The sequence below is a fragment of the Antechinus flavipes genome, chromosome X (genome assembly GCF_016432865.1).
Source record: "Antechinus flavipes isolate AdamAnt ecotype Samford, QLD, Australia chromosome X, AdamAnt_v2, whole genome shotgun sequence".
Lineage (NCBI taxonomy): Eukaryota > Metazoa > Chordata > Mammalia > Dasyuromorphia > Dasyuridae > Antechinus > Antechinus flavipes.
Window position 1 is genome coordinate 33268810 of NC_067404.1, and position 27935 is coordinate 33296744.

At 37.9% G+C, this 27935-nt stretch overlaps 1 pseudogene; it reads right to left on the reverse strand.

Annotated features, from left to right (window-relative positions):
• Positions 1–88: 88 nt before the first annotated feature.
• Positions 89–27935, reverse strand: LOC127543119 (60S ribosomal protein L36a-like; annotated as a pseudogene).

Genomic DNA, 27935 nt, shown 5'->3' on the forward strand with positions numbered 1-27935 from the left:
TATTTGACTGGGCTGATCAGAGGCTCTGGACTGTGGTTTGGGGTACATCTGGCTGAAGCCTTTGGAGCAAGATAGACATTCTTCTCTTCTATGAGAACAGAGCGACTGGACTCCGAGGCTCCACATTCCGCTGGCAAATGGAAAACACGTCCTGCTGGGGCTTCAGGCTATCGGAAGCTGGCCACCACCAAGACTGGGCAGGGAACTGGGCTGGGGATTCCAAGAGAGGAGAAAATGGAGCCCACAGGAGGGGATGGAGGATCAGAATATAGCAGAGAGCAAGAGGAAATATCCTAGCTTGGGCCGAAAGGATGGAATGGGTTGGAATGGATTGTAAAGGAGAGGATGAGATCCCTAGATTTTAAATCCTCCCCTAGTACTATAGGCTCCCGAAGAGCCAGCCAGAGGGCCAAGTATCTAGATACTCAGGTTAAAGGGATTCTTCGTGACCTCAAAATAAGGGCCCTGCACAGGCCTCTCAGTTCATGTTCCATTGTCTGGTTCTGGAGCCCTATCCTAAGAGAAGGACAGTGCTTTCATTTAAATACAAATAGTAAACAGTCCTAGATCCTAGAACTTAGGGTTGACAAGAGATTTTAGAAACATAGACTGTCAAAATTGAAACAAATCTTAGAACATGGATTATCAGAGATGGGAGAGTCCTTAGTGAATGTGAGAGTCAGATGTGACCTTAGAACGGAGAATGTGAGAGCTGAAGAGGGAGCTTAGAACACCAAATGTCAGCTCTGTCAGTGACTCTAGAGTATATAAAGTCAGTGCTTAGATGGAATTTAGAACATTGAATGTGTGTGCTGAAAAGGACCTGAAAGCATCTGATAGAAGAATTAGAAGGGACCTGAATGTTAAAGCTAGAAGGAACCTTAGTATATAGAATATCAGAAATGGTAGGGACCTTAGAATAGTCCAGGGGTCCTCAAACTATAGCCCGCGGGCCAGATTTGGCAGCTGAGGACGTTTATCCCCTCACCCAGGGCTATGAAGTTTCTTTACTTAAAGGCCCACAAAACAAACTTTTTGTCTTTACTATAGTCCGGCCTTCCAACAGTCTGAGGGACAGTGAATTGGCCCCCTATTTAAAAAGTTTGAGGACCCCTGATATAGACTATAATCAGAAGAGACCTTAGAACATTAAATGTCAGAGCTAAAAAGGGCCTTAGAACATAATCTTCCAGAGCTAGAGAGGTCCTTAGAAATCCTTTTTTTAAATCTGATAACTCTTTTATTGGCAGAACTCATGCCTGGGTAATTTTTTACATTATCCCTTGCACTCACTTCTGTTCCGATTTTTCCCTTCCCTCCCTCCACCCCCTCCCCAAGATGGCAAGCAGTCTCATACATGTTAAATAGGTTATAGTATATCCTAGATACAATATATGTGTGCAGATCCATAAAGTTCTCTTGTTGCACAAGAATTGGATTCAGAAGGTAGAAATAACCCGGGAAGAAAAACAAAAATGCAAGCAGTTTATATTCATTTCCCAGTGTTCTTTCTTTGGGTGTAGCTGCTTCTGTCCATCCTTGATCAATTGAAACTGAGTTAGATCTTCTCTTTATCGAAGAGATCCACTTCCATCAGGATACATCCTCAAACAGTATAGTTGTTGAAGTGTATAATGATCTCCTGGTTCTGCTCATTTCACTCAGCATCAGTTCATGTAAGTCTCGCCAGTCCTCTCTGTATTCATCCTGCTGGTCATTCCTTACAGAACAATAATATTCCATAACATTCATATACCACAATTTACCCAACCAATCTCCAATTGATGGGCATCCATTCATTTTCCAGTTTCTGGCCACTACAAACAGAACTGCCAAGAAATCCTCTTTTTCAATCTTTTCACTTTACAGAAGAGGAAATAATGGCTTTGATGGGAAATGACTTGCTAGCAATGCTAGGAAGGAAGCTGGCCTGGAGGTTCCAAGAGTTGGGGTGGTAGGGTTAGAATGTGGCAGGAAAAGAAAGAGCATCTTATTGTAGGCATACAGGAGGGAATTACCCCCTCTAGTTGCCTGTCCTTATCTCCAAGAGGCCAGGCCATGGGCTAAGCTCTAGGTACTCCAGCCAAACGTGTTCCCTCTAATCCAATAAAGGTCCCGGGCTAGCCTTCTGAGTACATGCACCATCATTTTGCTCTGGGGCTTTGCTAACCCAGGAGAAGTGAAAATCCCTCTCATTAAAATGCAAATAATATACAATTATAGACCTTAGGATTTAGAACAGAGGACATTAGATCTGGAAAGGACCTTAGAACACACAAGTCAGAGTTAATGGGTATGTGAAAGCAACAAATGTCAGAGCTTAGAATATTAGAGGGAAGGCTCTTAGAATATGCAGTGTTAAAACCGAACAGCTCCTCAGACTTTAGATTCTAAAGGACCTTAGAATATAGAATTTCAGAGATGGAAGCTAAAAATGCACATTGTCAGATCTGATGGTTGAGGAGAGGGAGAGTAATTCACAATAGGAGAGTCTTTAGCACAGAGAATTTCAGAGCTGGGAGGGATCTTAGAATATTAGATTATACCACCTTCTGACTTCAGTTCCCAAACTTGTACCTACACTCAGCGATTCAAATCCACAGAAGTGAGTTGCTGCTACAACTCTCTCAGAGTTCTATTGGTTGACCCCCAAGGGTCAGATTTTCAAGTACTGTTGCTCACAATCTGCTACAAGTATCCTCTCTTTTAATAGTAGGAAACAATTATCTTATAGCAAAACTATTTCCTAAGATGGTAGAGTATGAACAGCTGGCACAAAATATGCCCCATACCAAGGGTGCCCTTTTACTCCGTACATACAAGTTTCCTGGGGAGGCTGGGCTCAAAGTTAAGGACAAGGTAGTGGGCTCTAAATATAAACAAGACACATGGCAAAGGGGTAGTTTCTGGAAACTGGAAGTCTTTTTTTCCCCCAAGATTCCCTTTACACATAACTCATTGTTGAGTTCCAAGAGTCCCCAGCCAATCCCTCTCTCCATTAGAAAGTGTCCTTAACTGACTCTTTCTCCATATCTTTCCGGGCAGCTAAGTAGCACAGTGGATAGAGTACCAGTCTTGGGGTCAGGGAGACTTGTGTTCCTGAGTTTAAATTTGGTTTTGGACACTAATCAGCTCTGTGACCCTAGTTCCAAGTCACTTTACATCTGTCTGCCTCAGTTTCTTCATCTGTAAAATGAACTAGAGAAGGAAATGGCAAACCACTCCAGAATCTTTGCCAAGAAATTCCTAATGGAGTCATGAAAAGTTGGACATGACTGAAAAATGACTAAACAACAACAACCACATCCTTCTGCAGGTGCTTCCTCTGGTGTTAACCACTACTAAATCAGTGGCCACTGCTACTGGCTCTGGTGGACTTCGCTTCTGTATTTGGTTGCTGGTGATAGATGGCTCCAACGGGTCGCCCAAACCCAAGTGGTCTGCTGGAGCAGTGGGAGGAGGAGAGGAAAAGGAGAGAAAAGGGGGGGGAGGAAGGGAAAGGGGGAAGGAAGGGAGAGAGGGGGAGAGAGGGAGAAAGAGGGAGAGAGAGAGAAGGAGAGAGAGAAGGAGGGAGAGGGAGAAAGAAAAGGAGGGAGACAGAGAAGAAGAGAGAGAGAGGAAAGAAGGGCTTGGCTGGAGCCCATGAACTGGAGAGAAGAGAGAGGGAGGGAGGAGAGCCTTGGCCTGCTGCTGGACCACACAGTTCTGACCTGGCTTGCTACTGTATCATAAAGAAGCCCAGAGATATCACAAGCTATTTCCTATAGGGTGTCATCTGTCTTTAATTGTTCAATCACTTTATTCCTTTCAAATTGATTAAGGGTTTGTTTATATCTAATCCACCTCCATCATTTTACAAAGGGGGAAACTGAGACCTAGGGAGAAGTGGACCTTACCCAGGTCCCACAGAGCCTTTAGATCTAGGGTAGGAAGGACTTTTAGGCCCAATCTCCTCATTTTCCAGAGGAAGAAATAACAACTCAGAAGGAAGAAATGTCTTGCTGTCAAGACTGGGAAGAGGTGGCTATTCTATAGTGATGGGGTAGTTCCAATGGAAGAGAGAGGGAGAAAATGGTAGTTCTTTACCCGCCAGAAGCCAGACCAGGAGGTCTCTCAGCATTATTTGATGCTGTTAATTGGCTTTTTCTCCTGGATACTCTCCTCTCTGGTTTTCACAACATTGTTCCATCTTGTAAGTGACTGCTCCCTTTCAGTCTTCAGGCATCCCGTCATCCATGCCCTGCCTCCCAACTTGTAGGTGTACCCAGAGGCTCTGTCCTAGGCCCTCTTTTCTGCTCTTTCTATACTCCTTCTTTGGGTGAACTTCTCAACTCTTGTGGATTCAATGGTCATTTCTCTGAAGATAATTCCCAGATCTATAAATCCAGCCCTGCTCTCTTTCCTGAACTACATACAAGCCCATCAGACACATTTTATTGGATGTCCCACAGGCATGGCCAACTCAGCATGTCCAAGGCTTAATTAATTATCTCCTCCTTTGCTTTCTGAAGGTCCTACCATGCTTCCAGTCTCCCAGGTTCCCCATCTTGGAATCATCCTCAGCTTTTGCCCGATGCCCCCACATCTAATTAGTTTCCTTATCTTGTCCTTTCTACATCATCTGCACCTCTCTCATTAATCCCCTGTCCATTCACATGGCCAACACCCTAGTTCATGTCCTCATCACTTTTCTCTTTGACTACTGCAATAGCCTAGAGCTGATTTGCCCTGACCCCAGCATCTTCCTACTGCAGCTCATTCCCTTTTTAGTCATCAAAGAGATTTTTCTAAAGGGCCACTTAGAGCACGTCACTTGCCTACTCTCCAAGCTGCAGCGGCCCTCTCTCTCACCTCTGGGATCAAAGACTAAGCCCTCTGTTTGACATCGAAGCCCTTTGTAGCAGTCTGCCCTCCTACTTTACCAGCTTTTACACAGTGCTCCCCTTCACACCCTCTTCTTGCTGTTACTTGCACACAGCATCCCACCCCCTGCTTCTTTCCCTTTGGAAAAACTGGCTCCCATGGCTGAAACACCCTGCCTTCCATCTCTCTGCCTTTGGGATTTTCTTTCATATTTTGAAAGCTTGGCTCCTCCTACCTGAGGCCTTTTCTGATTGCCCCAGGGACTAGGGTCTCCTCCTACTTATTTGGATTCATTTTTATGCAGATATATGTACATGGTATTTCTCTGAATAGAATCAGCCAGTCAATTAAAAAGCATCTAGTATGTAAGCTCTTGGATAGAAGGCACTATTATCCCCAAGGCCTAATAAAATGTCCTGTGAATTGTAGGCTTTTAATAAATGTTTGTTGATTGATTATCCACAGTCAGACACGTCTGACTGCAAAGACAGCATTTAAACTCAGGTCTTCTATTTCCAGACACCCATCTGTCCTTCCTTCCTTCCTTCCTTCCTCCCATTTATTTATCCATCTATCCATCCATCTATCCATCTATCTATTCATCCATCATCCATCTATCTATTCATCCATCATCCATCTATCCATATATCCATCTGCTTATTACTCTATCTTATCTATTCTACTATATTCATTTTCAAAAGGAATGAGATTAGATGATCCTACAGTAGAGGGTAGAGTACGAAGCAGTTAAGTGGTACAATGGATAGAATATTGGACCTGGAGTCAGGAAGACTTGAGTTCAAATCTTGCCTCAGAAACGTACTATCTGTGTGATCCTGGAAAAGTCACTCAACCTTTCTTGCCTCAGTTTCCTTATCTGCAAAATGAGCTGGAGGAGAAAATGGCCACCAACTGTAGTAGTTGCAGAGAGTCAACAGGACTGAAATATAACAAGGGTAGAAAGAGACTGCAAGGGATCACCGGGTCTGGCCTCTTTAAAGTAGTAAGGAATGATCTTAATCTCATAGACAAATGAGAATCAGATAGATTAAATGAACTGTCTCACAGTCAGTAGCAGAAGAGGAACACAAGTTTCTTGACAAATGAACTAGACTAATGTTTCCTCAAAAAACTCTCTGTGTAGACAGAGTATTCCAGAAGCCCCTAGGGCCAAGAAGGGAGTTTTGTCTTTTTGGCTGCTCCAAGCTCCAAACCTGGGGTGGGCAGTGCCATGGGACTAGCCACTTGGTGTGTTGGCACCAGGAAAAGGGACAAAGCCAACACCATAAGGTAGGTTCGATGACTTGACCAGAATCATTGCTTTGTGAATAAATATACATAAAGGAGTGTTGTGAAGTTCAGAGAAGACCGTGGGAAGTAAAGTACTTGACAAACTTTAAAATGCTACATAAATGCCAATTGTTGTTGTTGTTTAGCCTCCAGATACCAGGCCTCTAGTCTAATGATGACTTCATTTCCTGAGCTGACTCATAAAACACTTAACACAGTGCTTGTCACATAGCCACTTACTAGATGCTTGTTTCCTTCTTCCCTTTCCAAAACGATTCTAGAGTGTGTTGGTAAATGTTTAACAACCAGGTTCCGGGCAGAGGGAACATGGAAGCACAACAATTTTTCAGTTTAATCTGCATCATTCTCTCCTTCATTTTCTAAAGTTTAGACAATGAACAGAACAATACATCAATATATCAAATTTGTAATATTTGCTTATTTCTAAGAGAGAAATCCTCACATCGAAAATTGAATAATCACCTCCTCCTCAGTTCGCTGGGGCTGGCTCTAGCACACCCTTAAGTGCACAGGAAGAGATTTCCCATGACTTTGAGCAAGTACCATTGCAGTTTTCTTGGGCTTCTGAAGGCTGTCTCATTCTTCTGCCTAGCTCTGATACCCAAGGAAAGCCCTGCAGAAGTAAATGTGATACCAACACCTTCCTATTTGGATGTTCTCTCTCAGTGGGATGGCAGATTATTTGGGCCAAGTACCTTGAGCATGGTCCAAGGCAATGGACGAGAAAGATGTCCTGGCTTAGAGGTGGAGCACCAAATACCCCTGAGCAAGAGAACTGAGAGCCACTTGGGAGCTCCCTATTTAAACTCACTTTACCACTTAGTTATCAAGAATAATTTCATTCAACAAGTAATTATTCAGCTCCTGCTATTTACCAGATACTTCAAGGAGTGCTGAGAGTACAAGACAAAGACAAAATGGTCCTTGCCCTTCAAGAATTTGCATTCCACTGAATTTAATTTTGAGTTGCATTTGCATTTGCTATTTGGCATCCAAGAAACCTGATGACTAGAGGCAGGATAGAGTTTCCATATTTACAATACGTGTGGATGTTTTTGGGAAAGGGTTTAAAGAAGAGCTTTAAGGGTTGAAAACCAATGCCTCCTCCCTCCCCCCCAACCTCCAAAGCATCATGGCCTGGAAGGAAATATGAGGATCAGGTGGTCAACTTCTTGGGCCTAACAAAGTCCTGGACCCACACGGACCAGGTTTATTTTTGCAGTCTGACTCAGAGAATTAAGTTTCTCTCTTGATTCATATTATCACCTGGATTTCCCCAGGAAAATCTCTAAATCAAGGTTTAAATATGGCTCCCAGGTAGAGGTGTGTTACAGCTAGCTTAATCTGGCTATGGAGAGCTGATTGTTAAATTTCCATTGTCAGCATGTATAAATCAGCAAACACTACAAGGAAAGCTTGCTTTGTTATTTTGTTGATTGCATGTAGATTACACTTAAACAAGTATAACACATACTTACCAACCCCGCCAATGATTATTACATTTTCACCAGCACACCAATGTGCTTGTGTTGAGGTTTCCCCAGAGGTAAGTATCATGGTCCACTCCTTTGAAGGCACTCAGCAACATACAATAATGGGATGAGATATGGGACAGCTTTTTATTTTTCTGCCACAGAAACAGAACAAGATTTTAAGAACTCAGATTCTGAAACATAAGACATTCAAGCAGTGTATTACTGATTATACTTCATGGACTGTTAGGTAGCACAATGGTTAATGCTAGACCTGGAACCAGGAAGACTCACTTTCCTGAGTTCAAATCTGGCCTCAGACACTTCCTAGTTGTGTGACCCTGGGCAAGTCACTTCACCCTGACTGCCTCAGTTTTCTCATCTATAAAATGAGCTGGAGGAGGAAATAGTAAACTATTCCAGTGTCTCTGCCAAGGAGACCCCAAATTGGGTCACGGAGAGTCAGACGCCACTGAAAGTACTGAACAACCAACAACTCCTCACTGTAAAAGGGATGATAAAGGAAAAAACCAGACTTAAACAAAAAATTTGATCTTCAACAACAGGAATCAAGAGAAGTAGAAAAAGGTAAAAGGAACTCTTGAGAACCATATTTCTGTTGTGAATATACATAAAAACCATATGTATAATTTGATCTTACCGATATAACATAAAAAAGGGAAGTAGAAATGGAAAGGGGATAGCGTCAGAAAAAGGGAAGAAAGGAGATAAAAAGAGGGAAACTACATGCAACAATGAGGCAAAGGAAACCTATCATATATGAGGGAACTTAGAGAGGGGGAGGAACATTGTGTGAATCCTACTCTCATCAGAGTTGGCTCAAAGAGGAAACAATTGACATATTTGTTTTACACAGATTCTTCTCTCACTTCATTAAAAAGTAGGAGAGGAAAAGGGAGAAGGAAAAGGAGTAATAAGGGAAGGGTACAAGAAAGGGGAAGGGATTCAAAGGGAGGAGGGAAGGATACTAAAGAGGGAGAGGGGGAGAGCTGCGCAACATTAGTGGGACCAATAGGGAAGAAGGGAAGGAGGGCAAGAAAAAGAAATGTATAATCTGGGGATATTAGGATGGCAGGAAATGCAGAATTGGTTATTTTAACCGCAAATGTGAATGGGATGAACTCTCCCATAAAGAGGAGGCAGATAGTAGACTGGATCAAAAGTCAGAAGCCTACAATCTGTTGTTTACAGGAAACACATTTAAAACAGGGAGATACATACAGACTAAAGGTAAAAGGCTGGAGCAGAATCTATTATGCTTCAGGTGAAGTCAAAAAAGCAGGGGTAGCCATCCTTATCTCAGATCAAGCAAAAGCAAAGATTGATCTAATTAAAAGACATAAGGAAGGAAACTATATCTTGCTTAAGGGTACTATAGACAATGAAGCAATATCAGTATTAAACATATATGCACCAAGTGGTATAGCATCTAACTTCCTTAAAGAGAAGCTAAGAGAGTTGCGAGAAGAGATAGACAGCAAAACTATAATAGTGGGAGATCTCAATCTTACACTCTCAGATTTAGATAAATCAAATCACAAAACAAATAAGAAAAAAATTAAAGAGGTCAATAGAATATTAGAAAAATTAAGTATGATAGATCTCCGGAGAAAACTGAATGGTGACAGAAAGGAGTATACTTTCTTCTCAGCAGTTCATGGAACCTACACAAAAATTGACCATATATTAGGACATAAAGACCTCAAAATTAAATGCAGGAAGGCAGAAATAGTAAATGCTTTCTTTTCAGATTACAATGCAATAAAAGCACATTCAACAAAAAGTTAGGTGTAAATAGACCAAAAAGTAATTGGAAACTAAATAATCTCATCTTAAAGAATGATTGGGTGAAACAGCAAATTATAGACACAATTAATAATTTCACTCAAGATAATGACAACAATGAGACATCAGATCAAAATTTATGGGATGCAGCCAAAGCAGTAATAAGGGGAAATTTTATATCCTTAGAGGCTTACTTGAATAAAATAGAAAAAGAGAAGATCAATGAATTGGGCCTGGAACTTAAAAAGTTAGAAAAAGACCAAATTAAAAACCCCCAATCAATTACTAAACTTGAAATTCTAAAATTAAAAGGAGAAATTAATAACATAGAAAGTAAAAAAAAAAACCATTGAACTAATAAATAAAACTAAGAGTTGGTTTTATGAAAAAACCAATAAAATTGATAAACCTTTGGTAAATCTGATTAGAAAAAGGAAAGAGGGAAATCAAATTGGCAGTCTTAAAAATGAAAAAGGAGAACTTACCACTGATGAAGAGGAAATTAAAGAAATAATAAGGGGTTACTTTGCCCAACTTTATGCCAATAAATTTGATAACCTAAGTGAAATGGATGACTACCTCCAAAAACATAGGCTTCCCAGATTATCAGAGGAGGAAGTAAATTGCTTAAATAGTCCCATTTCAGAAAAAGAAATAGAACAAGCTATTAACCAACTCCCTAAAAAAAAAATCCCCAGGACCAGATGGATTTACATGTGAATTCTACCAAACATTCAAAGAACAATTAGCCCCAATGCTTTATAAACTATTTGAAAAAATAGGGAATGAAGGAGTCCTACCAAACTCCTTTTATGACACAGACATGGTACTGATACCTAAACCAGGTAGGTTGAAAACAGAGAAAGAAAATTATAGACCAATCTCCCTAATGAATATTGATGCTAAAATCTTAAATAAGATATTAGCAAAAAGACTACAGAAAATCATCCCCAGGATAATACATCATAATCAAGTAAGATTTATACCAGGAACGCAGGGCTGGTTCAATATTAGGAAAACTATCAATATAATTGGCCATATCAATAATCAAATTAACAAAAACCATATGGTCATCTCAATAGATGCAGAAAAAGCATTTGATAAAATCCAACATCCATTCCTATTAAAAACTCTTGAGAGTATAGGAATAAATGGACTTTTCCTTAAAATAATCAGTAGCATCTATTTAAAACCAGCAGTAAGTATCATATGTAACGGGGACAAACTGCAACCATTCCCAGTAAGATCAGGAGTGAAACAAGGTTGCCCACTATCACCGTTACTATTTAATATTGTATTAGAAATGCTAGCTTTGGCAATAAGAGTTGAGAAAGAGATTAAAGGAATAAGAATAGGCAATGAGGAAACCAAATTATCACTCTTTGCTGATGATATGATGGTATACTTAGAGAACCCCAGAGATTCTACCAAAAAGTTATTAGAAACAATCTACACCTTTAGCAAAGTTGCAGGATATAAAATAAACCCACTTAAGTCATCAGCATTCTTATATATCACTAACAAACCCCAACAGTTAGAGTTACAAAAAGAAATTCCATTTAAAGTAACTACTGATTGTATAAAATATTTAGGAATCTATCTGCCAAGGGAAAATCAGAAACTTTATGAGCAAAACTACAAAACACTTTCCACACAAATTAAGTCTGATCTAACCAACTGGAAAAATATTAAATGCTCTTGGATTGGGCGAGCAAATATAATAAAGATGACAATACTACCTAAATTAATCTACTTATTTAGCGCTATACCAATCAGACTCCCAAAAAACTACTTTGATGAATTAGAAAAAATAACAACAAAGTTCATATGGAAAAACAAAAGGTCAAGAATTTCAAGGGAATTAATGAAAAAAAAAATCAAATGAAGGTGGCCTAGCTGCACCAGATCTAAAATTATATTATAAAGCAGCAGTTACTAAAACCATCTGGTATTGGCTAAGAAATAGACTAGTTGATCAATGGAATAGATTAGGTTCAAAGGACAAAACAGCCAATAACTTTAATAATATAGTGTTTGACAAACCCAAAGACACCAGTTTCTGGGATAAGAATGCATTATTTGACAAAAATTGCTGGGAATATTGGAAATCAGTATGGCAGAAACTAGACATTGACCCATACTTAACACCGTACACCAAGATAAGGTCAAAATGGGTTCATGACCTAGGCACAAAGAATGAGATTATAAATAAATTGGAAGAGCATAGGATAGTTTACCTCGCAGACCTGTGGAAGAGGGAGGAATTTATGACCAAAGAAGAACTAGAGATCACTATTGACCACAACAAAGAAAATTTTGATTATATCAAATTGAAAAGTTTTTGTACAAACAAAACAAATGCAGACAAGATTAGAAGGGAAACAATAAACTGGGAAAACATTTTTACAATCAAAGGTTCTGATAAAGGCCTCATTTCCAAAATATATAGAGAATTGACTCTAATCTATAAGAAATCAAACCATTCTCCAATTGATAAATGGTCAAAGGATATGAACAGACAATTCTCAGACGAAGAAATTGAAACTATTTATAGACATATGAAAATATGCTCCAAATCATTATTAATCAGAGAAATGCAAATTAAGACAACTCTGAGATACCACTACACATTGGCTAGAATGACAGGGAAAGATAATGGGGAATGTTGGAGGGGATGTGGGAAAACAGGGACACTGATACATTGTTGGTGGAATTGTGAACACATCCAGCCATTCTGGAGAGCAATTTGGAACTATGCTCAAAAAGTTATCAAACTGTGCATACCCTTTGATCCAGCAGTGTTTCTACTGGGCTTATACCCCAAAGAGATACTAAAGAAAGGAAAGGGACCTGTATGTGCCAAAATGTTTGTGGCAGCCCTGTTTGTAGTGGCTAGAAGCTGGAAAATGAAAGGATGCCCATCAATTGGAGAATGGTTGAGTAAATTGTGGTATATGAATGTTATGGAATATTATTGTTCTGTAAGGAATGACCAGCAGGATGAATGCAGAGAGGACTGGCAAGACTTACATGAACTGATGCTAAGTGAAACGAGCAGAACCAGGAGATCATTATATACCTCAACAATGATACTGTTTGAGGATATATTCTGATGGAAGTGGATCTCTTCGATAAAGAGAGTTAATTCAGATCAAAGATGGACAGAAGCAGCTACACCCAAAGAAAGAACACTGGGAAATGAACATAAACTGCTTGCATTTTTGTTTTTCTTCCCGGGTTATTTCTACCTTCTGAATTCAATTCTCCCTGTGCAACAAGAAAACTGTTCAGTTCTGCACACATATATTAATATCTAGGATATACTGTAACCCATTCAACATGTAAAGGACTGCTTGCCATCTGGGGGAAGGGGTGGAGGGAGGGAGGGGAAAAATCGGAACAGAAGTGAATGTAAGGAGGGATAATGCTGAAAAAAATTACCCTGGCATGCGTTCTATCAATAAAAAGTTATTTTTTAAAAAAAAAGGGATGATGATCAGGAGTGCAGCTTGAATGTAAAAATCATTCCTCCAGATAATCAATATTTGGGGGTGGTTATATAGATCTACTACAGTACCCTTTCTCTGAGGAGAGCAGAGAAACCACTTTCATTTTCTTCTTGTTTTTTAGTGAGGGGGAGACAATTGGGGTTTATGTTACTTGCCCAGGGCCACACAGTTAGTTAGTGTTAAGTGTCTGAGGCTGAATTTGATTTCAGGTCCTTCCAACTCCAGGACCAGTGTTCTATCCACTGCAGCACCACCTAGCTGCCCCTGAGTGACCACTCTCATAGCCCCAATCTCTTGTTCCCTTCAAGACAGGAACCAAAATCTCCCTTGGAGAAAGAAAAGTGGAGGAGGCTGGAGGTAACTGTTCATGTTTCTTTTCAAGTAATATCTGGAGAGAGTCATGTGGACACACAGAACATAGATGAGTCATATGCATAGTCAGACAATTAGTCAACTAGTATTTATTAGTTGGCTGCTATGTGTCAGGCACTGTGCTAAGAGCTAGTGATATAAAGGCAAAAAACCCAAACTAAATATAAACCAAACCTAATATAAGGGGGATATTGGGGATTTTGCAAAAGATGGAACTTTCCATGAAACTTGAAGGAAACTAGAGAAGCTTGGAAGTGGAGATGAGGAGAGAGAGATCCCTAGCATGGAGGAACAGCCTGTGAATACACTGAGTTGGGAGATAAAATGTTGTGTATGAGGGGCAGCAAGGGGGCCAATGTTGTTGGATGGGAAAGGATGTGTGTGGGGGAGAAAGGTGTAAGAAAATTAGAAAGGTGGATAGGAAGGTCTTTAAAAATCAAATAGGATTGTTAGGTTTGAACCTGGTAATAGGAAATCTTTAAATGGGGTGAGGGAATTGTGTGTGACATGGTCCGATGTGTTCTGGGTAGATCACCTTTGATACCTGAATGGGGTGTTGTGTGGACTACTTCCCTCCTGTTCTCCCACCAAGATGGTGGTTTTGGAGGGCAAAGCTCTGAGGAAAAGCAGTGAGATGGAAGTGGACATATGGCAGAAGCATTCCCAGGAAAATATGACCTATCACGTGGCCCTCTTCAACAATGAGATGATTCAAACCAGTTCCAATTGTTCAGTAATGAAGAGAGCCATCTATATCCAGAGTGAGGACTATGCGAACTGAGTGTGGACCACAACATAGCATTTCCACTCTTTCTATTATTGTTTGCTTGCATTTTTGTTTTCCTTCTCAGGTTTTTTTTTTTTCCTTTCTAGATCCAATTTTTCTTGTGCAGCAAGATCACTGTATAACTATGTATACATATTGGATTTAACATATATTTAAACATATTTAACATGTATTGGATGGCCTGCCATCTAAAAGAGGGGGTGGGGGAAGGAGGGGAAAATTTGGAACAAAAGGTTTTGCAAGGGTCAATGTTGACAAATTACCCATACATATATTTTGTAAATAAAAAGCTATAATAAATAAATTTATTAATTAAAAAAAGAAAATATAACCTATCATTTTGGTCATCCTGATCTTTGTCTTGCTACTGAATCCAGATGCCTCTGGAGGAGAAAGTGAGGCAGGTGACCTTGCACAGGCCTCCTTCTCTCAAACCCAATTCATTTGTATGTCATGGTATCACCTCCCTGATGCCATGGTCCTCTGAGAGCGAATGATGGACAATACCCAAATGGCCCTTCACCAGGGGCTCAAGAGCTACTTCCTTCCACTGCCTTGTATAAGAAAACTCAAGGAAAATGGTTTCTACTTCTCCTGATCCAGTCTCTGCCCTGGCTACCTCCAGGACATGCAATCCCTAAAATGCTCCTCTGTTCCTCTTGCCTAGTTTATGGAGTCCAGGCCTCTAGAAAGTTTGAGAAAATGGAGAGGGCAAAATTTTTTGAGGAAAGCCAAGGTTCCTGGAATTGGGGATGGGAAGGTAGAGTGCTCCAGCAGGTGGGTGGTGCTGTTTCCCTTTCCCATCTCCCTTCTCTACAATTTCTCTGCAGATACATCTATGGATCCTTGGTCTCCCATTATCTTTAGGTGATAAGACTCTCTGTAGTCAACAAATTAAAGACCTCATCTCTTTGGGCTGGGTCAAACCTTCCTCTCCATCTCTACTCTCAACATCCTGGTCCTTAGTCTGGTCACAACTGAACCCCAACTGTACCATTAGGCCCTTCTGTTTGTCTTCTTCCTTAAAGAAATACACATCAAAAAATTACTTGTTGGTCTGGCCTTTTAAATTTCCTGCCCTGGCTGAGTTTCACACCTTTGTGGACTTATCAACCTTAGAGCAAAGCTTTAATTACCCTTGATCAATTTTTACTTTGGAACCAGTTTTGACATTTGGTATTCTTCCTCTGAGCAAAATGGTCCCATTCTTTGGTGTCTGATGGTGGCTTTTATGTATCAGTGACTGACATTTTCTTCTCTCCCCTAAAATATTCAAATATCTTCCCAAGTTAAAAAAAAAAAAAGAAAAAAGAAGGAGGGTGTGTTTGTGTTTGTTTGTGTGTGTGTGTGTGCGTGTGCGTGTGTGTGTGTGTGTGTGTGTTTTGGGTAGGGGATCATTATCTGATGGCCTTCCCTCAAAGCTTAGCTCACAGATGTAGAAAATTGGAATAGAAATTGGAGGAGACTCTAGTCCCAAAGCTCATTAAGGAGAGGGGCAGCTTGGGGTGGTGAAGAGAGTCCTGGGTTCAAGTATAGGTTTTGACACTAACTAGTTGTGTTACCTGGAACAAGTCACTTCAGCTGTGTGGACCTCAGTTTGCTCATCTATAAAATATGAGTATAATACTATTTCTAGTTGCTAGTTGGTGTGAGCAAGGAGCTTTACAGATCTTAGTGCAATTATTATCATCATTTTTATCTCGTTCCTTTCATTTTTTATGGAGTTCAATTAAAACCTAGTTGAGAAAAAGTCACTGCCCTTTTAGTTAACATTCTTCAGACTATTGTTTGCAAATCTAGAAACACCTGGAAAGATAACACAATTGTCTTTTATAATTGAGTAAGCTCCATCTTCTGTAGACTTGTTCAAAGCATGTTTGGAACAGCTCCAGGACCACACTGAAAGCGTTTACCTCAAAGATGGCATTGCCACATGTTTTCAGTTTCTTCCACTTGGTCTCTATATTTTGAAATGGTTCCATTTCATGTAGTTTGGAAATGAAAAATATTTGGTATGCCTACATCTATTAAAAACATTTGTTTTCTGGATTGTCCATTCCTCCTGGAAATTTGGAACTGTTCCAAGATTTACTTAACTGGACAGACTTTTTAATCCAGGAATACTACTACTAGATTGTAGAGGGCTGAAACTCCAAAAAGGTATGCTTGAATCAGACAAAGGAGCACTTAAGGCTAATTACCTACTTCATGTGAGACAATGACTATTAGCATATATTTGGATAAATGGCTCTTCATTGGTGCTTGCTGAATGTTTGGTGTTAAGATAATCATAGGCAAGGATTGGGGGGTGGGGAGAGAGGTCAGGGTCACTTGGTGGCAGGATAAGGAGGAGAGAAGTTGGTGACTCTGGACTCCAGAATCCAGGATTTTGCTTGTCTGCCTCTTTCATTTCTCCCCCAAAAGACCAAGGATTTTAATTTATCCTGACTGGCTGACCCTGGGGCCCTCCAGAGAGCTAGCCCGTACTTTACACTAGGCCTACATCCCAAAGAGATCAAAGAAAGAAGCAAAGGACACATGTGTACGAGAAATATTTATAGTAGTGCTGACAAGAATGGTAAACTAAGGGAATGTGCATCAGTTGGGAATAGCTGAACATATTATGATACATGAATGTAATAAAAGAAATGGTGAGTCGGATCTCTGCCATCTGATGCAGAGTGAAGTGATCAGATCTATGAGAACAATTTATACAATGACAAGATTTCTAAAGAAAAACAGCTTTGAAAGATGTTCTGATCAATAAAAAGACAAGACATTGTTCCATAGGAATGAAAATGACACACTGTCCACCTCTGATCAAAGATGGACTCCTATTGCAGAATGAGAAAGGGAAAGTTATTTGAATGGACTCTTAGTTGTTTTAAGAAATTTCTTTTTACTTTTTACTTTTCATTGTTCAATGTATGGATGGAGGAGAGGAAGAAGATGAGAACATTAATGCTTGTTATCTCGAAAAAAATATGGATCAATGCTATTTTTGAAAATTTATAGACAAAATAGTTTGGTGATACAATGGATGGAGCACTCCTTGGAGTCAGGAGTTCTTGAGCTCAAATACAGTCCCCCACCCCCTACTGCTTTCAAAAATAAAAAAAAAATGTGAGCAATAGTTCTGTCCACTTTCTGATTTCTCAAGAATATTTTGGGATTTGTATTTGAGAAATTTGTCCTTTTTTTAGAGAACTCAACATTTATTAAGCACTTCTGGTGTGAAAGGCACACTTCTGGGCACTGTGCCAAGATACAAAAATCAATACAGACAAACACTCTGTCCTTGAAAGGGCTTAAAATCCAATATGCATATAAGTAATACAAAGGGAAAAAAACCAACAACAACAATGTAACCAAGTCAAAATGACCATTCATCCAAAAGTTGACCAGCCTCTCCTAAACATAATTTAAACATAAGTAATATCAGATGGGTTGGTGTGAGGAAGGAGTTTCACAGACCTTTGTTACAATTATTATTATCTTTAGAATATACAGTTGGGGGAGGATTTTGGGAAGATGGTGGGGTAGGTTGGTAAATTTCAAGCTCTCCAGATTTCCCCCACAAATAGAATAAATTTGCACCTCAGGGCAAACATAGACTGGTGAAAAATCAAGAAGATTTGGGGAAGAACAGGGGTCCTTCAGGTACAACCCCGGAAGATCTGAAGAAAACCCTGGGGCTAGGGATTAACTGTTATGAAGTGGGAAGAACCCTGGGCTAGCTCTGCAGAAACCTCAAGTGGAGATACCTCAAACTAGCTGGGTGTGCCTTGAACCTCAGTGGGAACCACAGATACTTTCACCTCCGGGACTGTTTGTCAAATTGGGGTTTGAGTCCCGGAAGACAGAGTGAACCTCAGCTGATTGGGAACACCAGGCCCACTTGTGCTGCTAAGATGGGCCCTGGACAAAAAAGGAACCAGCGACGGGTGAGTGCAGAAACATCAGAGGGGCACTGCTAGCTGTGGGCATTTGCAGGAGTTGGGGAGTGCTTGGTGTGGGGTTCCAGGTCATAAGTGAAAACTGAAGGAAAGCTTGAGGCCCCATCTCCCACTCTACAATTAGAGATGCTTATAATAATACCTTTTAACTAAAAAAAAAATGGATCAACAAAGAAGAAAGAATCCTACCATTGAAGCATATTATGGGAACAGAGAAGACTGGGGGTTCATCTTCAGAGGACATTATAGTAAAAAAAAAAAAAAAAAAAAAGCTTCTATTCCAAAGAGTAACATGAAATGGCTCCCTGCTCAAAGAGAATTTATAGAAGAACTCAAAAAAGAATTTAAAAATCAAATGAGACATTGAGAAAAAGTTAAAAAATATAAAAACCATCCAAGAAAAACAAGATCATGAAAAAAGTTAATCAACTACAAAAGAAGGTACAGAGTCTCAAAAATGAAAATAATGTTTTGAAAATTAGAATTGGGCAAGGGGAAGCCAGTGAAGCTTCTAAGAAATAATAAAACAGATTATAAAGAATGAGAAAATAGAGGAGAATGTGAAATATAAGAAAAATGACAGATCTGGAGAATAGATCAAAAAGAGAAAATATAAGAATAATTGGATTGCCAGAAAGTTGTGACCAAAAAGAGAATCTCCATACAATAATGCAGGAAATAAAACAAGAAAATTGTCCTGGAGTGTTAGAACATGAGGGGAAAGTAGAAATAGAAAAAATTCACCAATCGCCACCTCAAAGACATCCTTTGTGGAAACACCCAGGAATATTATTGCCAAATTTCAGAACCCCTAGATTAAAGAGAAAATTTTGTAAGAAACGAGAAAAAAGAAATTCAAATATGCTAGAGCTATAATTAGAATTGTATAAGACTTAGCAGCTACTATAAAAGACCACAGGTTCTGGAATCATATCTACTGACAATCAAAAGAACTAGGTTTATAGCCAAAAATATCATATCCAGCAAAATTATCTATAATTCTGAATGAGAAAAAATGGACATTTAATGAACTTGCAGATTTTCAAGCTTTCAACCAAACCCGGACTTAACAAAAAAAAAAAAAATAACATATAAGAGCCAATATCAAAGATCAATTTTAAAGTTTTAAGGAATTCAACATGGACAAACTGTTTAAATATAGACAAATTGTTTATGTTTTTTTTTTTTAACAAGGGAAATGTATACTATATGTTTAAGATTCACATTAACAATAATCCTATTGCTCAAAAGAAAGAAAAGTAATTATGTTATTCAAATGAATTGCAGAGGAACAATAGACACAGAGTGATTAGAGGTGGGGAAGAGGGCTCATTGTTCTGAAAACCTATTCACATCGGGAATGGGTCCAATAGGCAACACTACATATATATATTATGAAGGATGTAGCATCCTCCAAGACCTATAAAGAAATAATAAGGGAGGGATGGGTGGATGGGGAAGCAAAGGGTCAGGGAAGAAGACAAGGGAGGGATCCTTGGGGGAGGGAAGGAAGTTAAGTAATAGCAAGACAAGCTATGGAGCAGAATTCAAGGAAAGAGTCAGCTAGCATAGGAAAGATGTGTTTGTGTATAAATCTACACATATACATATATATACATACATACATATAAACTGTAGCTTGCTTGGGGATATTGGTGGGGAGTGAAAGGGGGAAAAGAATAAAGTAAATAAGGTGCACCACAGAGAACTAAAGAATTTACAAGGAAGTGAAGAAAAAAATAGACATTCATGAATATAATTTCTTCTACTAACATTTATACTTTCTTGGTAATTTGTTTTTATATATTTTGAATCCTCCCTGATGTTTTGCTGGGCACATGACAATGTTCCCTTTTATTTTGCTTTATATTGTTTTGTATTCCTTTTATATTTTTCTTTTTGTATTCTGTTTTTTCAAATAAAATAAGAAAAAAAATTAAAAATTAATATCAGTTTTCAATTCCCTTTAATGATTAGATATTTCAATCACTATTAATTAGTTCTCCATAGAAGATTAACTCAACCCAAATAGATATGAGAAGTTATTCCATTAATACTTTGGGTCTTCAATTAATAAACCATTCTTTTAAATGATCAGGTAATTCAATCATTATTAATTAGTTCTTCACAAAGAATCCTAACAGCCTAAATTGATATGGGAAATTACTTCATTAATATTTTGAAATCAGACCAATCTCTAAAGGTGGCAAATTTCTTACTTTTGATTTGCTGAAAGCCTATAAAATAGGGGTTAGGTATCCCTATACTCATTACTTTGTATCCCTAAATTCCCCACTCCTAATTTGCTTGATAATCCCAGCTGTCAGTAATCATTTTAACCATAATACTAATAACCAAGTCCCCTAGTCCCCCAGAAATTTCCAGCTGAACTTTCTTTCCAGGCTACATAAATCTCATTAAATAGATGATTAAAATGACAATATTCAGCCACATACTCAAGAACTTTTCCTACATTGCTTGTTTCCAAGACAGAAAACACAAAACCAAGAAATTCAATGGAATGGAATGTTTTTTTCCTGTTAAAAAGAAAATGAAATTCAGAGCCCTTTCTCTTCTTATCTCCTTCGAGTTTGAAATGCTTACACATCTCTGAATGGCAAGCATCCTCTTAGAATGGCACTTGGGTTCCATACATTCTAGCCTTTGAAGAAAATTAGTTTTGTTTTACCATTATAGCCACTTCTCAACCTATAGTATCACCTTTTCTCGTGGGTGTCAGGGAATCTTTGTCTTTCTTGTACTGCATCACTTTGTGAGGCTGGTGCTTGCCTTATTTTTTTGAAGAAAAATAAGAAAGTTCTGTAGCTTTTAGGGACATTCACTGAAGGGCAGTGCTGAATTTCCAACTGGATTTCTTTGATGTCCAAATTGTTGGATTCTAGTACTCATAGGTGACTGAGAACCACAATGAGCTGAAGATGATTGGCTTTAAAGGATTATGGCAGAAGATTGATTTGTCTTTTCTTAGTTTGTAAAGGATAATGAATGTCTGGTACAAAATCATGGCAACTTAATTTTGTCTTTCTAGGTGTTCAATAGTGGGTAAAGTATTGGTACCCTCAGAATATGTTTCACCATTTCTATCATTTCATCCATAATCTAATTTAATCAATAAGTCCAGGATCCCTAAAATAAATGTTCTGTTTTCCTAGTGATAATTGTCTGATTTGGAATTGCTATTATGAATCCTCTCTTTTCTGTCAGTAAATCCAGACCATCATTTTTTTGGATGTTTGTTTATCAACATGTTGATGTCATTTGTAGAAAGACTTTCCCTTCCATTCTTGGATCTTAGCAATTTCATAGACTCTGCCCAGAGAAAAACCACCTTCCACCTGTCCAATGGTACATACTTGTCAAATTTTATTTATTATAGCTTTGGAAAGTGAGGTCTGTTAGTTCCTAAAGTATGTCTGTAAATTTTTAACGAGGTTATAATAAATCCCCAGGAAAGTAGTCAATCCTATGCCTTCTTTCTGCTGTGGGTAAGGTAAGCTTTCTATGTCTGCCTTAGGGTAATGAATGGGGTAAAGGTTTTTGTTTGGACACCTTCTAGATCTGTCACTAGTTATTGTGGCTCTTCTCAGCAAATATTTGATGCAGTTCTGATCAAATGCTCTCTGGTACAAGTTGATATCCTATTTTGATATTTAATGCTTGCTGGGCAATTGTGAGTGTGAATAAAATGATTGCTTTTCCTAATTGAATGAAAATGTCGGGGCATAAGCTCATCTTCTATAGGGCTCATTGAAAGTATCTTTGTAATAATTCTAGCAGCAGACAGAACTATGACAATGAGATATGCCTCATCTTGTTCCCACATAGTCCTGAGTTCTTCACTTAGGTCTCTATATTTTGAGATATTTCCATTCCATATAGATTGGAGATTGAGAAACCCTGAAGATTTTTCCCTTGCAGACTGATCTTTTTAGACTTGTGTAGAAGAGACCATTTATTTATTTATTTATTTGTTTGTTTTTGCTGAGGCAGCTGTGGTTAAGTGATTTGTCCAGGGTCGTACAACTAGGAAGTGTTAAGTGTCTGAGGTCAGATTTGAATTTAGATCCTCCTGATTTCAGGGCTGGTGCTCTATTCACTGCACAATCTAACTGCCCTGAGACCAATTTTTTAAATCTCATTTCTTCCACAACCTTAATCACTGAATAGGTATTGCCTTAGTCAAAGTGAGACCTGCAGAAGACCTTAGCTTAAAAAGACCAAGACGGGTGTTTTCTTTAGAACCTGAGAATTGTTTAATTTATATTTTGTTTAATTTAATTTATAAACAATAAAGAAAAAAAACAAAATTACCTGTATCAAAAAATGAAAAGGGTAAGTTCAGTATTAATGAAGAAGAAATGAAAACAATAATTAGGAACTATTTTGCCCAGTTGCATTCCAATAAATCTGACACATTAAGTGAAATGGATAAATATTTATAAAAATATAAATTGCCCAGATTAATACAGGAGGAAACAAAATATTTAAATAACTCCATTTGAGAAAAAGAACTTGAACAAGCCATTAATGAGTTCCCTAAAATAAATCTTTAAGGCTAGAAGAATTTACAAGTGAAATCTACCAAACCTTTAAAGAACAATTAATTCCAATACTATATAAACTATTTGGAAAAATAGACAAAAAGGAATCCTACCAAATTTCTTCTATAACACGAATGTGGTGTTGATACCTAAACCAAAGAAAAATTATAAACCAATTTCCCTAATGACTATTGATGCAAAAATTTTAAATTAAATATTAGCGAAGAGATTGTAGCAATTTTTCACCAGAGTAATACATTATTACCAGGTAAAATTTATATCAGGAATGCAGGGATGGTTCAATATTAAGAAAACTATCAACATAACTGACTATATCAATAACAAAACTAACAGAAATCATATGATTATCTCAATAAATGCAGAAAAAGCTTTTGATAAAATACTGTACCCATTCCTATTAAAAACACTAGAGAACATAGGAATAAATGGAGTTCTCATTAAAATGATAAGCAGTATCTATTTAAAACTATAAGCAAGAATTATATGTAATGGGGATAAGCTAGAAGCTTTCCCAGGAAGATCAAGGGTGAAACAAGAATGTCCATAATCAACACATTTTTTCAATATTGTACTAGAAACCTTATCTTTAGCAATAAGAGAAGAAAAAGAAATTAAAGGAATTAGAATAGACAATGAGAAAACAAAATATCACTCTTTGCAGATAGTATAAACAGTATATTTGGAGCATCCTAGAAAATCAACTAAAAGACTATTTGGAATAATTAACAATTTTAGCAAAATTATATATAAAATTTAAATTCACACAAATCATTGGTATTTCTCTATATTACTAACAAAGCTCAACAACAAGAGATAGAAAGAGAAATTCCTTTTAAAATAATTGTAGTTAATAGAAAATATTTGGGAATTTACCTGCCAAGACAAATCCAGGAATTCTATGAATACAATTATAAAACACTTTTTACATAAATAAAGTTAGATCAAATTAATTAGAAAATATAAATTGCTCATGGGTTGGTCGAGCTAAACAATAAAGACAATTCTACCTAAATTAATCTCTTTCAGTGCCATACCAATCAAACTTCCAAAAATTATTTCATAGAGCTAGAAAAAATAATACCAAAATTCATCTGGAAGAACAAAAGATCAAGAATATCAACATAAGTAATGAGAAAAAATTCAAAGGCATATGGCCCAGCCATACCAGATCTAAAACTATATTATAAAACAGAAGTCATCGAAACTATTTGGTACTAAGAAATAGAATGGTGAATCAGTGGAATAGGTTAAGTACACAAGACTGGTCAATGACTATGGTAATCTGCTGTTTGATAAACCCAAAGATTATAGCTTCTGGGAAAAGACCTCACTATTTGACAAAAACTGTTGGGAGAACTGGAAAATAGTATGGAAAAAAGCAGGCATAGGTCAACATCTCACATTTTATACCATGGTAACGTCACAAAAGGGTGATACTACAAGCAAGTTAGGAGAACACGGAATAGTTTGCCTCTCAGGTATATGGAGAAAAGAAGAATGTATGATCAAATGAGATAGAGAACTTGATGAAATGCAAAATGGATAATTTTCATTACATTAAATTTAAAAGTTTTTGCACAAAGCCAATGCAACCAAGATTAGAAAGGAAGCAGAAGTTGGGGAAATTTTCATATATATATTTAGAGAGAGAAAAAGAGAGAGAGAACTAATTTAAATTTGTAAAAGTACAAGTCATTCCCCAATTGATAATTGTCAAAGTGCAGTTTTCAGATAAAGTAATCATATTTATCTATAGTTATTTGAAAAAAAAAAGATCTAAATCACCATTTGTTAGAGAAAGCAAATTAAAACAACTCTGAGGTAACAATTCACACCTATCAGATTTGCTAATATGACAGAAAAATAAAAGTATAAATATTGGAGGCCATGTGGGAAAACTGGGACACTAATGCATTGTTGGTAGAATTGTGAACTGATTCAACTATTCTGAAGAGCAATTACCCTTTGATATAGCAATACCAGTACTAAATCTGTATCCCAAGGAGATCATAAAAGAGAAATGGACCCACATGTACAAAAATATTTATAGCAGCTCTTTTTTGTTATGGCAAAGAACTGGAAATTGAGGGGATACCTGTTAATTGGGGAACGGTTGAATAGGTTGTGATATATGATATAATGGAATACTATTGTGCTTTAAGATATGAGGGGCAGGCTGATTTCAGAAAATCCTGGAGAGACTTACATGAATTCGTGCTAAGTGAAAGAACATTGTACACACTGACAGCAACATTGTATGTTCAGCTTTGATAGTCTTACCTCTGCTTAGTAATGCAACGATAAAAGACAATTCCAAAAGACTCATAATGGAAAATGTTATTCATATCTAGCGAAAGTCCTCCATAGAGACCGAATGCAGATTGAAGTATACTATTTTCACATTTTTTTTCTTTCTTTCTTGTGTTTTCCCCTTTTGTTCTTTTTCTTCTTTCACAACATGACTAATGTGAAAATATGCTTAAGATGTATAACCTATATCAGATTGCTTGCCATTTTGGAGAAAAGGAAGTGGAAGGAAAAATATGTATCTCAAAATCTTGTAAAAGTGAATGTTGAAAACCATCTTTACCTGTAATTGGGAAAAAAATACTATTTAAAAAGGCCAAGGTTTCCCACTGCATTGGAACCATCTCTAGTCATCCTGATCTTTATGTTGCCTCTGGACTTAGAGGGCTTTTAGGGAGAAAGTGAAGCTTCTGACTTTCTAAAGCTCTCCATCACTTAAATCGAATTCACTTGCAAGTCCTCTCAGAAAATGAAGGACAAACAATGACAAGATTAGAGATTACAAGTATTTAATATGTCAGCATCTCTTTAAAAATGCTGTGCTTAAATTTTCATGGAGTAATCAGTCAACAAATATTCATTAAGCACCTACTCTGGGTGATTATGGGTTACATTTTTGCCTGCATGCTCTGGTACCAGTAGAGCTTCTTTGATGAATTCTTAAGATATTTAGAAAATTAATGATCTACTGTATGTAAGTTTAAGAAGCTTTAGCAAGCTTCTGCCTTGCTGAAATTCTGGCTACTAGATTATCTTTCTAGGATTTTTTTTTAGGTGCTCAGTTTTTGGCAAAATGTAGAATCTTTAAGGTTTCCTTGAATAATTTGCTTCAGTCAATATTCTGGGTTCCTTAATAATACCCTTCTATAATTTCTAATAGCAATGATCTAGCCTTGTATTGTTATCACAAATCCTTCCACTCCTGTGAATAGATCCATATGTCCAAGTCATTTGTTTGAAGCTTCTTGGTTGACATATTGTGGGTTAAATTCAGGTAGATGTCTCCCATGAAGTGCCCCTACTACTGGATCTTAGCCATTTTCATAGGTCTTCATGAAGATCAACCCCTTTTACTTTAAGTCTATCAATGAGTAGCTGCTGCTGTCAGATTTTTGTATTGTTCTATTAAGTAGTATTTCTTTATTCTGATCTGGTTTTCCTCTTAAGTTTTAAAACTGTTTATCATGCAGTCTAAGGAATTGATCAATCCTCTTTTTCCTTTTTGAACAAGAACGTGTTCATCTTTTTGGAATTGTCTCAGGGCAATGGGCCCTGTATTTTGTTAACATTGGATCATTCATACTTGGATATTCTCTAAATCTTTGTCCTTTTTTACTGTTGCAAAAGTATGCATTGGGCTTGGTATTGGGGAGGTGTTAATTGTTCTAAACCTGTTCTCTAAGCATCATTATCAACATCATCAAAATCCTAGAACAGAGATCATCTATCCATCCACTGAGATCCATGGATGAAAACAGGATTTGATTTAAAGGAGCATGGACTCAGAATATCTTTTCAGACATAATCTCCTTCCTAAAGAAAGGGCTTCGTTTTTTCTCTTTAAATTACAAAAGGAGAGAGTTGGGAAACCCAATTCTCCTCAGCACAGCTGCTGGGTGGGTGGTTTTATAATGAGTACCTTCCACAATCTAACATTTTCTTTCAGTTCTAACATTTTCAAAGTCTTTTCCCAGTGTTGAGAGTCTTTGTTCTAAGGACTCTCGTATGCCTGCCCTCAATTTCCTTTGATGAGATTAATTTCCTGTCAGGGTTAATTTCTTGTTAACCAGGTTAACATGGATAGACCCTTTAAAGATATCTGTTGGAGAAGGCGGGGATGCCTTTGCTCAGGTACTAATTGGTCTTTTGACATTGTAATGGAGGATGATTGAAGGAATGATTTGTCATTTACCTTAGCTACAGCTTTGAGGAAGACCACAAAATAGGAGACATAGAGACACCCCCCCTAAATATTGATAGTCTAGGGAAACAAATTTTAGATTCAAGTTTCATTTGAAGCCAGTTGTTTGCACACAGACTTGGACTCAGGAATCCTGTGAATCAAGCAACTAAGTGGTACAATGCACGGAACTCAGAAAAACCTGATTTCAAATCTGGCCTCAGATACTTAGTAGCTGTATGATTCTTGCCAAGTGGCTTACCTTCTCTTTGTCTCAGTGTCCTCATCTGTAAAATGGGGACAATAATAACCCCTATCTCTAAGGGTTGTTATGAGGATCAGATGAGATCATAGCACTTTGCAGATATTAAAACACTATATAAAGTCATTATTATTAGTGGAAGTCCTTAAAAATGAAAGAACCTTACAGCTTCAGAGATGGCAGTGAACAGAGACGATAATTATGGTGGTCATGAGGAATCTTGGGCTAAGCCAGTCGCTCCAGGGACTTCAGCCAAGGATGGTAGAATAACAGTGGCAAAGCAAAGGAGTTTTTTGGTTGAGGAGAGGAATTCAGAGAAACACTCCCAGACACATCAAAAGAGTTCCTAGCTAACACCAAGTTCCTGGACCAAGTAGAAGAGCTCCAAGCCCAAGCAGAAACCAGGACCATGAAGATTCAGTCGGGAGGAACAATTCTGATCATTCTCCTCCCTTGGTACTGTGAGCTATATGGACTGTGCATTTCAGGAAAGCAAAATCTATTTTTAAAGTAGGTCCAATCTCATTGTGAAAAACCCTAAAGACTTTCCTTTTGGGAGAGGAGACAGGAAAGGGGAGGGATCACCTCTGTGTAGCTCTGGGAGCCTAGAGCACTTTCATATGACTTTGGGGAAAGTAGAGGCCCACCAGAGAGGGAAGAAGGGCTGTTTGACTGTTCATGACTCTGATACAAATTCTGTATGTTTTACATTGTTTGTTGTGTTAAATAAAGCCTGTCCTGTACTCAATATGAATATTTAGGAAGCTGACCTATGACCATAGCTGGCCCATGGAAGCTGAGGGCCAT